At 32.2% G+C, this 15,420-nt stretch overlaps 1 pseudogene; it reads right to left on the bottom strand.

The window, feature by feature from the left end:
* Nucleotides 1,073-8,522, bottom strand: LOC107616062 (annotated as a pseudogene).

The following is a 15,420-nucleotide window of genomic DNA, read 5'->3' as shown; positions in this document are numbered from 1 at the left end:
TATATTAATTAATAAATTGATGAATTGCCCCTTAACTTGATGTTACTAGCTAGGACTTTGAGTTTAATTATATTTTGTGCAATTTTATTGCCAAATATGCATATACTAGACACAAATTATAGCTACTAATTTACACAGTTATATATACATCGTTTTGGGTAAATACATAAATATCGTTTTAGACAAATGTATAAATCTAAAGTTAACTCATTTATACATATATACATACATAAGCCATACATATATGGATATAACAAATGGACGTTAGGTCCAAATTAAAGAGTAACGCCAACAAGAATGGCCAACAGAGCCTATGAAAACATTATATATATGTCAAATGAGTCATCACTCTTTCTATAATGATAAATTAATACCACTGAGAAAATACGCATCTAACTAGCTAGCAACTCTTCCATAATAAGAACAACAATGAGTACCATTTAGTTTAATTTATTAGTTTGTTCACTACTTTTGTTCATTATTGACAACAATGTCTTAGACCTTGCTATTTAATTAACCTTTTGAAAAAAGAACAAATTAGTTAAAGTGGGAATCAAATTATGAGAATGGAGTTAATTATTAGAAAAGGACTATGAAAGACACATTAGGTAAATCTGTGTCTCTCTAACTTTAATTTATTTAATTTTTATTTATCAATTACTTTGATGATATACTTTAGGGTATAATATTATGAATGATATGAAGAGACGAAATGAATTATGAATGAAAATTCATATTAACAACAACCAATGATAAATACAAGAAAAATGGTAAGCACAATGGTAATTCATATTGAGAATAACAAGATAATTAAAGATTTTTTTTAATTATAACTTTGAATATACACACATAACAATTCTCTCACACTAATACATATTCATAATAAATATTATTTTAAACATTTAAATTTAATCTCACACTAATGCATATTCTATAGAAAATCTTCCTTCAAATGTTTTTTCTCTTGCCTCTATTGCCTGGAATTCATATATATAGAGCATGAAGTAACAACTAAAATATGTTTTTTTTAATATTTTAAATAATAAAAAAAAGTCAATTAATTAAATAGACTCTAAAAACTAGAAAAATGAGGACAAACTTATTTTTTTCAATTTGTACTTATTGTAATGAGAGAAAGCAAAATTATTTTGCAAAAAATATCACTTATTATTCCAATCCACAAACTTTTAACTCAACTGTACCCAAAAATCCAATATAATAGCAACTGGAATTCTCAAAATATAATAAACTCCAAGGTTCACATATGTTCCTAACTTTTGCCAACCACATCCTATAGCAATACTTATATATTAACATGACTAAGTGTTATATTTCATAGAAAGATATAAATTGTGCATTAAATAATAATGCTAAGGGAAAAAAAATTACCAACCTAAAAAAGTACCATGTAAAGTGTCTAATATAATAGAGACACATTATGGGAATCATATTTATGACATAATCCAACACATCTTGTTCATAACTAAAAAAATAGCTTAAAATATTTTGGCATTCAAAAATATTTGAGCTCACTAGAAGAGCTTGTGAGTCCGAAAGAGTTATGGCAGCTATGAAGGTGAATAAAGGTGAATGAGACACGTACAAATGCTGAGAAATGCTATCAGACGCTGCACAGGTGTTGCAGAGGTGTTTGGTGAAGGCTGTAACACCCTAACTACCAAAGCTCACGCTTCCGGCTGCGCAACTCTGATAGCTCGGACATTACGACGACTCTTATACTATTTAATACTAAAATATGAGCCTGTTTAAATCTTTAAACCGCAATACCGATCCAAAAATACTTTGCTATACAACGTACATCCATAGGTATCATACAACTTACAAAAACTCATAAAGATTACATGAAGATAAACCGTACCAGTGATTAATAACCGTCTTATGCCTCTTTTCAAAAACAACGGTTTACAATAAAAGTAAAGTTGGAAATCTTTTCTGAAAGAGAAACCGTTCAACTCTCAAAAACTCAAAAGCCGTTCAAAAGGTTTATCTATGTTGAACCAAAATAGCTTTTCATATTCTTCCAAACCAGAAACACAAAACTGAAACCAACCATCGGTCCATCTCATTTCAACCACGGCCCTAGGCCCAAATAAATCCAACCAGCAACCAATCACCACAGTCCAACAGAATCTCAGTCGCAAACACAAATAGGAAGATTCAAGCACAACCAAATAGTTATTGCAAGTAGAACAATTAACAATTAATCACAAGTAGTCACAAAGGCAAACCAAATACAAAATGCACACCCAAACAATGTCATATAGATGCATATGATGCATGCCTGCCCTAGTGGCTGATGATATCATCTGTCGGTTATAAAACCAGCCCGACAAGTCCTGGTAGCTAACCACTAGACTGTCCCTTTGTCGCGCATCCCCAACTCGAGTTATACTCAACATAATCGTGATCATAATCATGATCCATATCCAACACCCTCACTAATGTATATTCACGGGGGCGAGCTCATCTGGGGCTTTCACAGTACCCTGCCACACTTACGACATAGGGTCAGCAGAGTATCAAGTCTCAACCTGGAGCACGTGGTGGCTAGCCACTGCTACTACCCAGGAAAACTCATATCTCAGATAGTGGAAGTGCAAAATCACAATTATCAATATCTCAGCATATATGCATTCATTCTCAGCCATGTATCAACATCCATCTCAGTCATACCGGCTCACGGTTCAATCCAGAACCAGCCAATATTTATAATCATACACAGCCATTCCGGCCCATAACAAAATAGCACTTCCACCATTCAACATCATCAAATTAATGAAATCGGCATCTAAGCCATAAATCACTTTTTCTCAATTCATTTCACTTTGAAATCAATTTTCAACTCTTTTCAACCTTGGCTTTAAAGATCTCAGTTCTCAAATCATCTCAGGCTCATAAGCCTCTTTTACTCAAGGTAAGTTCCCCTTTGAAAACAATGCCACTCTCGGCATCCTCTTTCCAAAACTTCCATAACCATGTCAAGTTAAAGATTTATTTTGAAATATTCAAAATCATCCATCCAACAATGGGATTTTATAACAAAGGTTCCCTGGCAGAGTCCCAAGTCTTTAGGGGAGATTAACATAACTCATTTCCTCAAATTCACTTAAAATCATTAAAACCTTGACTTCCTGATTTGAAAAACAAAATAGGATCTAAGCCAAACCGAGTCACATAACCAATTACTCTTTTCAAAGCCGTTTCCTTTACTTAAACAAAAACCAGCTTCAACCCCATGGGAAATTCTAAAGCGTTTCAACGGCTCAAAAATTATTTTAGTCTTGCAAAAACTCAGAACTCAAGAGTACTTAAGATTTTTCCCAAAACATTTTAGAATGAAACTTGTCAATAGACGTTCAGGTTCTTTCAAAGTCACTGAAAATTCTCTGATTGAAATCCTCAAGCCAAATTCAAAGGCATAAACCCTTTTCACATTTAAAACAGCCTTAAAGCATAAGTTTCATCTAAATAACTTGTTCACAAGGGTAATATAATACTTTTCTTAAGAAACAAGACTAAATCACAATTTCCTTTTTAATAATTCATTTCAAAAGCATAAGTCATCCCTTTTTTAATAATTCAGATAAAATAGTAGAAGCCATTAACTCACAAGTTTCCGAATAACATTTCAGTAAAGTCCTGAATTCTACCGGAAATTTCGGCAGCACCTCTTCTAAAACTTAGACTTTGTCACCCGGTTCGGGTCCCAACAAAACAGTCCACAATCCTTTTCAACAGCCCAAAATCCAAAATCAGTTCAAGGCAAGCCCAATCCAACAGTCATCTCAATTCCATATTTCAAGAAAACCGTTTCAAAATCAAATTATTATCAGCCGAATAAACCCATTTCTAAAGCTTTAAAGAAACGGTCAACAACCATCATTTATCAAGCCAGATCATTTAAAGCAAACCAGGCTGAATTCAAGAGTGTATTCTATTTTTCACATCCCCCAGAAAATTAACTCAAATCAATTCTCAACGGATTAAACTCGATTTCAAAGCTTTAAAAGAATCAACTTCAAAAGCATTTCATTTCACAAAGCCACACAACAATCCATTCATCAAAACCAAATAATAATCCATTCAAACATATAATTACATTCATCCAAAACAATCAACATCACATGAGGCTTATACAATCACCAAATGTACATTGTCTCACATCAGTATCCATATGTAATAATTCCAATATATAAAATATAGTTTTCGGAAAGCACCCCTACCTCAAAACGCAAATCCATAACCCAAACGTCTCACAGAGTCCTTTCTACGCCTCAGCTCAAAATCACCGGCAACCCAAAACCTCGGCTCCAAGCCACTTCGCAATAAACATAGCAACACTAATCGCAACATACAATAATCAGAACTCGACCCCACGTTATCAAAACTCATATTCAATAATCGAACACAACAAAATACTAACGCGAGGCTTTCCGAAACATAAATACTTACTGAACTAGCGAAACAAAGCAGCTGCGATTTCGAACAGGCCCGGCAACAGCTCCGGTGGATCAACTATAAAAACCACGCAGCATTAAAACCTTCTCGAAATCCAAAAAGGCAGAAACCTCAATTAAAACCCTTACCGGCAGAGTTCTTCCGGCGACGGCAGCAGGGTTCTCCGATGGCAGAGGCAGCTTCGCCCCCTTTTCACCCATAATCAGCCACGTCAGAGGTAAAGCTGGTAGCGACGGCGGCGGTTCCGACGGAGGCGACGTGAACGGCGGCTGGTTGCGGTGGTTGGACCCCCAGCTCGGCCTCAGCTCTCTCTGTCTCTCCTGCTCGGTGTGACTGGACGGCCTTCCTCCCAACGGCACGGCGGCGGCAAACCCTAGCAGTGGCGGCGGCGGCTCAACAGGGACGAGTTCCTCCGGCTCGTGTAGCGGCGCCGTTGGAGGACACAAAAACAACGGCGATCTTCCCTGGACGACAGTGGCGGTGTCTTCCCTGGACGACAGTGGCGGCGCGACAAACCGGAGCAACGCGGCGGCAGCGAGCCTCGATCGCGGCAAGGGACGGCGCCGTTCTCCTCCATTTTCACGCAGCTCCCTTCCTCAAAGCTCGCCTCGATCTCTCTCTCACTCAGGCTAGATCGGCGGCTTCACGGTGGCGGCAACGGCAGGACGCATTGGCGGTGGTTCCAGGTCGGCAGTAGCGCGCGATGGAGGTGGCGGCAAAAGCCCCTCCCCTCCTTCTCCTCTGATCTCCTCTACTCCCCCTCAGATCTCTCTTTCTTTCTTTGTTTCTATCGTTCAGGGAAAACAAGGAAACTGCGTGTGTGTGTTGCTACGCTGAGGGAGGGTGAGGCTGCTGCCTGATTCCTTTTCCCTACTGCTGCTGCGCGTGACTGGAGAAAGGGGGGAAGAGGTGCGTTGCTGCTGCTGGGTGTGAGTGAAGAGGGAACCGGGTCGGGTATAGAGTTACTAGGTTAGGGTTTTTATTATTTTGAAAATTAGGGTTAAGGATATTTTTGTAATTTTAAATAAAATTGGGAATAATATAATAATTGAAACTCAAATTAAATTCAACACTAATTATATATAGAAAATACTATTTATTCATCAATTTTACAAATTATTTTTAATAAAATGTCCAAAACTAAAAATTAGAAATAATATAATTAATTTTTCTATTTTTCAAAACAGCTGTATTAATATATTAAAATATTAATTATTTAGTCCAAGTCATATAAAATCCTTATTATTTCATAAATATCAACTTTATAATTTAAATATAGAAAATAATCTAATAATTATAAAATTGGATAATAATCATAACTTATTTCAAATTCAATAAATCAAAACTTGCCTTAATTATTTTTAATAAAATAATTTCTGAAATTAAGGCTGTAAATAACTATATGATTTGAGACTTGATCATAATAAGACTTTTCAAAGGTTTTTGGTCTTACAAAAGTTTGTTTGCGACTTTGTGCTGATCTAACGGGACATAGAACTTATAACATGAGATGGGGTGTATGGGTTGATAGTTGTGTGGGCTTTTTAATCGTTGGTTATGTGTGGATTGTTAGGTGAGTGCATGAAAAATTATTAGTTGGGTAATGCATTATGACTATGAAGGTCCATGAATTAATTGTAACATACTAGTGTTTTAAAAACAAATCAATAGGGTAATTTAATATTCTTAAAATCAAAATTAAATTTCTAATTTATAATACAGTCGAAAATTCTTAATTAATACTATAATGGTAGTTTTGCCTTTTTAAATTAATGTCAAATGACATTTTAGTCTTTTTAATCTTTTTTAAATTAATTTTCTAATATTATTTTACTCTTTTATAAATTAATTATAGGAGTATTTTAGTCTTTTTAAAAATTAAAATTTACAATTTTTAATATAATTAGATAATTTTTATTCTAAATAATTTTTAAAGGTCTTTTAGTCTCTTAAATAAATTCTACAAAAATAAATTCTTATTTAAAATAATACTGTTTAAATGATATTTTGTATGCTATTTTTTTCAATCAATTAAATGCATGAATTTTACAAAATTTACGCAAAAATCTTATTTAAATAATTTTTTATTTTTTCAAATTGATTATGGTATATAATCTTATAATTGCTGAAAAATATTTGTTTATTATTTTTATGGTTGTTTTACAAATTAATATATTGTAGTTCTCACATAATAAATGCATGTGAATATTTTTTATATAAGTAATTAATATCTTGTAACGATTTTTATAATACTTAGCAGTAAGATGTCCTATATTATTAAAATCTCTTTTATCTTTTAAAAAAACAAAACCAAAAAAATGCAAAATTTATTGGTTCAAAGTGTAAAAAAAATTAAAAAAACTCAACATTTTAATGTATTTTATGCCTAATCCCAAAGTGAAAGTGAATGGTATAACAAAAAAAACGAAAACTAAAATAACTAATAAAAAGAAAACACAAAATACATATGATATAATTTAAATCATTGTTTAAAAATAATTATGCAAATAAAAAAAATACATACGAAAAATTAGTAATCTATGTGTAAGTTTTATTTTATAACATCAAAAAAAATTAATTCAACTGATTTATGAAATTGTTAATACAGGTATATATCAAATAATAAAGTATGAAAAAAGATTTATATGTTTTATTTACTTATTAAAATAAACATCTTCAAACGTCATTTCATGTTTTTAAATATTTTAAATGTGTCTTTATTATTTTAATTTAATAATATTTTTACCAATACTTAAAAATCTTTTAATAATATTTTTATCAATAATTATTCTAATTTCAATTGAGATTGTAGAACATAAAAATTTCTCTCATTTTCAATGATCAAGTCCTACTTACTATATGGACAAAACTGAAACTTTAAGCTCTGGATTTGGTAGAAGCTCAGAAAGCAAAGTAAGCAGCTCAAATGACCACCATTCAAAGCTGCATTGATCATCAAACACAATAGAAACAAATAAGCATGCGTGCATATGCATGTATGTATATAGTAAGATCAAATTCTAAAGGAAGAAACTAACCAAATCATTCTAGCAGATGGAACGGCATAGCACAAGAACTTTCCAAGGCCATGGAATAATTCCATGGAGATTGGAGCACGAGTCCTTTCACACTGAGCAGAGAATTTCATATATAGTCCAAGCAAAATCACATTCAACTAATATGAAATGCCAATAGAAAATGCTGTTCCTAAGTTACCTAGTTGGAACTGAAAAACAAGTATCCAACAGAAAGCTATGTGAAAACAAAAAGTGACACAAGAACTCATAACAAGAAGAAAGATCAAACTTTGCATCAAAAAGTAGCGAATGAGAGCTAGTGTGAAGTGTAGCATAAGCAAATAAAGCAGAAATAAGGCACACAGCAAATTTTCCAACTTCTTGTAAAATCAAAGGATCTTGATTCTTGACCACACAAAATCATTATTTTTCCCAAGCATATCCATAAAAGAGAGAGAGGAACACAAGCTAGACTCAAAGCTACAATAGCAGTACGTGTAGACTAGAACACAAAATCTTCTATATTGTCTTGCTCCATAGATTTGGCCACCTAGAATTTTCAATGCACATGACATTTCAAACTGTTTGATAAAACAAAATAATAAAACACAGTTAATTTTGAAACAAAAATTTGAAGACTATGATATGAGATAAGAGAAAAAATACTTACAATAACACTGAAGCCAGAAACAACACAAAGAGAAGTAGCAATAGCTGTGCTGGAGAGAGCAAATTTTTCTATATGACCAACCATCATGATGAAAATTATTTGAAGAAAATAAGTTGACAAATTAATGGTTATCAAGAGCAAATTTTTCTATATGACCAACCATCATGATGAAAATTATTTAAAGAAAATAAGTTGACAAATTAATGGTTATCATAGGAAGTGCTAAATAACCAACACTTTTAATCTTTTTTGCCACCATATTCCATTTTATAGTTTCTGAAAAACCACTACCTTCTGGCAACAAAAGACCCACTTCCATGTCTTAAAGAAGGTTCTTGAAATACCAAAAAACACATACTTTGGCTTTTTTGTATGGCTGTTTTCGTCGAAAAGATTTTGAATATACACAGAGATTAAACTATTTATAGCATGCAGCAAAGTGTTAGTGTTTCACTTGATCATTGTTTCATTTAAATAACATTAATTTTTGTCACATGCTATTGGTAAATAACTTAATTATTTGTTTATTTGAAAATAATAGATCACAGGTGTCCATGAAAATGAAAAAAATTGAAAAGCATAACAACGTTTATGTAATTGGTAATTGCTATGAGACAGATAAAAAAAATTTAAATGGGCTAACTCATTAATTATGAAAAGAAGAACTCTTATTACACTTAATTTAAAGTATTTTATTTTTTATAAAGTCTATCCACTTTACTCTATTTTTTATTAATATTTAAATTCCTACGTACTAAAATAACTAGTTTTTACAAAATATAACATACATAATTTTGATTACAAACAAAAATTAAGAGTTTACCATTATTTTCTATTAATTTTTAAATAAATTTTTAAGCTCATTACAAACATATTTGTAAGTTAAAAATATTATGTACATAGTATAATGAAAATTTTTATAAAAATCAAATGATATTTTTATACACAATAATTAAATTTTTTTATATACATTGCATTGTTATTGTTGTGAGACTGTTCAAACAGAAAAAAAAGAAAAAAAAAATAGCTAGGTTTCATTACTTTAATTTTCACATATAGAAAATTATAATACACTTTTTTTTTAGAAATCAATGAACTTGATTATTATATTAGCATTGTGTAAAGTTAATCAATTAAGTTGTTAGGTCTCTATGGGTGTTTCATTATTCCCTAAATACACACACCTATTAATTAATTAGTATTGTGTAAAGTTAACTAATTAAGTTGTTAGGTCTCTATGGGTGTTTCATTATTCCCTAAATACACACACCTATTAATTAACTAGTATTGTGTAATTAAGTTGTTAGGTCTCTATGTGTATGTGTTTTATTATTCCCTAAATACACACATCTACTACTACTAGCTATATAGAGACATATATATGTTGTATATTATTATGAATATGATAAAGATACTAACTACTTAAGATGGCAGTGGGTTGGTGAGGCATACCTAATTTGATTCTACTTTAATTTGCTTAAATATTTCTATTTCTAAGAACAACATACATATATTTCTAATTAAAGTGATTTGTACAAAAAACTAATGAAATCTCTCATTATTATTATTATTATTATTATTATTATTATTATTATTATTATTATTATTATTATTATTATTATAGTGAGAACAAAATAGTAGATAGTGAGATAGAAATAAAATTGACAAATAATAAAATTAAAGTATGAATGACTATACACCAATTTTTATATCTTTTGAGATAGAATAAATTACATATTTTTAGTGTTTTCTCCACTTTTTTATAATCCAACTAATAGTTGGTTGTATGTTGATACCTAATTAATTATCCTTTTTCACCCGCAGAACACACTCCACCGATAAGGTCATTGTTGGTAGTCATCTATCCCTTTTTATCACTCAACTCGCACACTCTTTTTCAAAACGATATCATTCACTTTTTCATGCATTGTTGATATGAATATAATTGTATCTAAAATATTATAGTGAGAACAAAATGGTAAATAGTGAGATAGAAATAAAATTGACAAATAATAAAATTAAAGTATGAATGACTATACACCAATTTTTATATCTTTTGAGATAGAATAAATTACATATTTTTAGTGTTTTCTCCACTTTTTTATAATCCAACTAATAGTTGGTTGTATGTTGATACCTAATTAATTATCCTTTTTCACCCGCAGAACACACTCCACCGATAAGGTCATTGTTGGTAGTCATCTATCCCTTTTTATCACTCAACTCGCACACTCTTTTTCAAAACGATATCATTCACTTTTTCATGCATTGTTGATATGAATATAATTGTATCTAAAAGAACAGTGGCGTTAAGTGTGATCTTATAGTTATTACTCTCTAGCCACGTATATATAATAGACAGTTATCCATATTATTATGTATGTATATGTATTGTTATCATTGACCATTGACCCTTGATATTGGTAAATGCAAGCAAGAGGCAGCTGAAGTAAGTTTAATTAAGTGAATAATGGAGAGTAACTAAGAGCAGACAACATGTACGGGGTTGTCGAATCCCACTACACATGAAAAAGACAAAACAGACCTCCGTGCATGCGTCCTTGTATTAATGCTTAGAGATATATATACACACATAATTCAGAGACCCTTTTCTGAAACTGAGATTCAGCAGACTAATGTGGATTTGATGCTTAATCTGTCTTCCAAGAAGACACATCCAACTCATAAATTCAAAGCCCTTCTCCCCGAAAATCCTGCCAAACCTCCACCCAAGTAAGTAATCATTTTCGTTATCAGATACCTGCTTTTCCATACAATTTCTATTATTTATAATCTTAAATATCGGTCGATTCACTTTTTTATTATTAAATTCTATTTTTTATATATGCTCGGTCACTACGTTTTATTTTATATATATAGTTTTTCTCTTGATTTTAAAGTTGAATTAACTTGCTTGATGATCTAAAAACAACTTATATCTATATGTGATCTATTTTATATATAAAATTACACAGTAAAAATTTAAGTATATAAACGAAACGAATTAATGAAAGAGATTAGATTATGCAATATCGAAAGTAATGATGTAGAAACTAAAAAAAAGTAGTATATGTTTGTTTCTACAATTATACAATAGAAAGATGCAATTAAATTCATATAAAATTGATAATTAAAAGTTGTTAAATGAGTTTAATTAAATTGTCATATGATAATTTTTAACTATCAATTTTTAACTATCAACTTCACATTAAATTAACTGTAACTGAATTTTTACCTTATATATAGAATGAGCGAATACAATTACATGCGTAAAATGTTTTCTACTACATGCCTAACTAGCTAACAATAATTTAATACTTTAAATTTGTTTGTTCCAATTTTTATGAGAGAACAGCAAAAATTAAATTATACTTTTTTCTTATCCTAATTAATTATAGCAAAGCATCTTCTTCTAAATTTAAGCAGGTAAAATTCTACCAAATAGTAATTTAATAAATAAAGTAAAACAGTTTTTTGTTAATATATGACTATGACCTATTAATTAAATAATTTTTATAATTAAAAAATCTAAAATATTATTCCGACCCATAGAACACAAGTGGTAGGTTGGCTATTAGTGAGATCATACCGGAAGAATATGGTGACAGTTCAACAAAAGAGTAATGCAAAAGAAAGTGAAAAGAATTAAAGTTTCGTGAAATAAAGTGAACATGGATGGAGCACCTTACTTCCGAAAAAGTAGACTTGAACATGTTCAACAATTACCTTATAAAATAAGCAAATATAATTACGTGCGTAAAATTTGTTCTACTACATGCCTAGTTAGCTAGCAATAATTCAATACTCTAAATTTATTTGTTCGAATTTTTATGAGAATAACAGAAAATATTCAATTACACTCTTTTCTTATCCTAATCAATTATAGCAAAGCATCTTTTTCTGTATCTAAACTGGTAAAAGTTTATCCAATAAAAATTTAATAAATGAAGCAAAACAATTATTTACTAATATATGACTCCTTCGTATGAATTAATTAATTAATTCTTATAATTAAAAACTTAAAATATTACCCCGCCCATAGAGCAGAAGTGATAGGTTGGCCATCAATAAATTTGTATCGGAAAAATATGGTGGCAGTTTAACAAAAAAGCAGTGTAGAAGAAAGTGAGGAAAAGAATGAAAGCTTTGTAAAAGTGAGCATGGATGGAGCACCTTACCTCCAAAAAGTCGAACATGTTCAACAGTTACCAATAGTTACCTTATAAAATAAGCGAGTATAATTACATGCGTAAAATGTGTTCTACTAGCTACATGCTTAACTAGTTAGCAATAATTCAATACTCTAAAGTTATTTGTTCGAATTTTTATGAGAGTAACAGAAAATATTCAATTACTCTTTTTTTTATCCTAATCAATTATAGCAAAGCATCTATTTCTACATCTAAGCAGGTAAAATTTTACCCAATAAAAATTTAATAAATAAAGTAAAATAATTATTTACTAATATATTACTTTAACCTATTAATTAATTAATTCTTGTAATTGAGAAACTTAAAATGTTATCCTGTTTATAGAGCACAAGTGAAAAGAGCGGTGCATGAAAAAGTGAAAAGAATGGAAGCTTCGTAAAAGTGAGCATGGATAGAGCACCTTGCTGACGTTGGGATTTTTGCTGGTAAAGAATTTATAAAAATAGTCGCGTTGTAGATATAGTTTCTAAACCAACAGAAATCTCTTCGTACAAACGTTTTGGTTGTCACAAGTAACAAACCCCTAAATAAATTGATAACCGAAGTATTCAAACCTCGGGACGTCTTCTCAAGGAACTGCAGGGAAGTACGTTCTTATTATTGGTTATGAAGATTGTAAATTGGGGTTTTGAAGATGAGGAACAAGTAATTTAAATTGCAATTAAAGTAAGTAAAAGACTGTAATTTAAATAAATAACTGTAAAACACACTTTTGGCAAGGTATGAGAAATTAGAAGTCCTATCCTAGTTATCTGGTGCACGAATTGTGAATCACACTTTTCACAACGCGTACCACTAACCAGCAAGTGCACTGGGTCATCCAAGTAATACCTCACGTGAGTAAGGGTCGAATCCCACGGAGATTAAACTTAGAATTCAGATGGTGTTATTGAGTATCCTATTTCAGTATGATGATTCTTGAACACAGCTATTTTATGAGTCTTGGCCGTGGCCCTAAGCACTTTGTTTTCCAGTATTACCACCGGATACATAAATGCCACAGACACTTAATTGGGTGAACCTTTTAGATTGTGACTCAGCTTTGCTAAAGTCCCCAATTAGAGGTGTCCAGAGTTCTTAAGCACACTCTTCTTTTTGCTTTGGACCTTGACTTTAACCGTTCAGTCTCAAGTTTTCACTTGACACCTTCACGCCACAAGCACATGGTTAGGGACAGCTTGATTTAGCCGCTTAGGCCAGGATTTTATTCCTTTTTGGCCCTCCTATCCACTGATGCTCAAAGCCTTGGGATTCTTTTTATTACCCTTGCCTTTTGGTTTTAAGGGCTTTGGCTTTTTGCTCTTGCCTTTTGGTTTTAAGAGCTTTGGCTTTTTCTGCTTGCTTTCTCTTTTTTTTTCTTTCTTTTTTTTTTTTCTGCAAGCTTTGTTCTTTGCTGCTTTTTCTTGCTTCAAGAATCATTTTTATGATTTTTCAGATTCTCAATAACATGTATCATGTTCATCATTCTTTCAAGAGCCAACATATTTAACACTCATAAACAACAAATTCAAAAGATATATGCACTGTTCAAGCATTCATTCAGAAGACAGAAAGCATTGCCACCACATTTAACTAATTAGAATTTCTCTTATTAAAACTCGAAATTTTATTGCTTCTTATTCAAAAGATCTACTACTTTATTCATGTTTGCTGATGGTGAGAAAAATAAACTATAGCTAAATTGGAGATAAAATCAAAATAGATACTAATTACTACTATATGACTCCTAAGGTAAAATTAAAATAAGAACAGTTATCACAGAGTTAAGGCTAAGATTAGAACTCAACAACCTTGAGGTTTGGAAAGTGGATGTTCCTCTAGTCTGTGAGGTTCTTGGTCCTTCAATAGAGAATTTCTGGCGCTTCAGTTCCTTTAAATCACGCCCTTGCTCCTCTTGGAGTGGGTTGTTTTCCTTTAGGGGCCATGATCTTAGTGATCACGGATAAACACACCAAACTTAGAGCTTTGCTTGTCCTCAAGCAAAAGAAAAAGAAGGAGATGGGTAGAAGGAGAGCTCCTCCCCACCATCCTGGCGTTTGAACGCCCAAACACTGCCTGTTTTGGGCGTTCAACGCCCAAATGCTGCTTTCCTGGGCGTTCAACGCCCAGTTGTTGCCCTTTTCTGGCGTTGAACGCCAGATAGCTATCCTTACTGGCGTTCAGCACCCACTGGATGCCCATTTTGGGCGCTGAACGCCCAAAATGGCCTTCACTGGCGTTTTCTTGCCAGTAAGCTCCATATCTCTGTTTTGTGTGTAGATTCCTTCTGTAACCCTGTAAACTTATGCAAATGATTCTTTACCTTAGTGTCAGTGAACTTTATATAAACAAATAAAAATAAAAATAGGGCAAAATGCTTAGAGGATTGTTGCCCCATAGCTGGGTTGCCTCCCAGCAAGCGCTTCTTTATTGTCTTTAGCTGGACCTTGCTGAACTTTTAATCTAGCTTCAGCCTTGAGCATTCTTGCTCAATGTTGCCTTCAAGATAATGCTTGATTCTCTGTCCATTGACAATGAACTTCTTATCAGAATCAATATCTTGAAGCTCCACATAACCATATGGTGACACACTTGTAATAGGGGGGGACGTCCCTTCCACTGGCTCTATCCGGGACAGATGATCAGCCACTTGGTTCTCTGTTCCTTTTCTGTCTCTTATTTCTATATCAAACTCTTGCAGAAGCAATACCCATTTGATGAGCCTGGGTTTTGAATCCTGCTTTGTGAGTAGATATTTAAGAGCAGCATGGTCAGTATACACAATCACTTTTGATCCTACTAAGTATGATCTGAACTTGTCAATGGCGTAAACGACTGCAAGTAGTTCTTTTTCTGTGGTTGTGTAATTTTTCTGGGCATCATTTAGAACGCGACTGGCATAATAAATGACATGCAGAAGCTTGTCATGCCTCTGTCCCAATACTGCACCAATGGCATGATCACTGGCATCACACATTAACTCAAATGGCAATGTCCAGTCTGGTGCAGAAATGACTGGTGCTGTGACCAGCTTAGCTTTCAGCGTTTCAAACGCCTGCAGGCA

The sequence above is a fragment of the Arachis ipaensis genome, chromosome B09 (genome assembly GCF_000816755.2).
Source record: "Arachis ipaensis cultivar K30076 chromosome B09, Araip1.1, whole genome shotgun sequence".
NCBI classification, from domain to species: Eukaryota; Viridiplantae; Streptophyta; class Magnoliopsida; order Fabales; family Fabaceae; genus Arachis; species Arachis ipaensis.
Note: the sequence above shows the minus strand (reverse complement) of the source record. Positions and strands in the feature narration are given on the sequence as shown.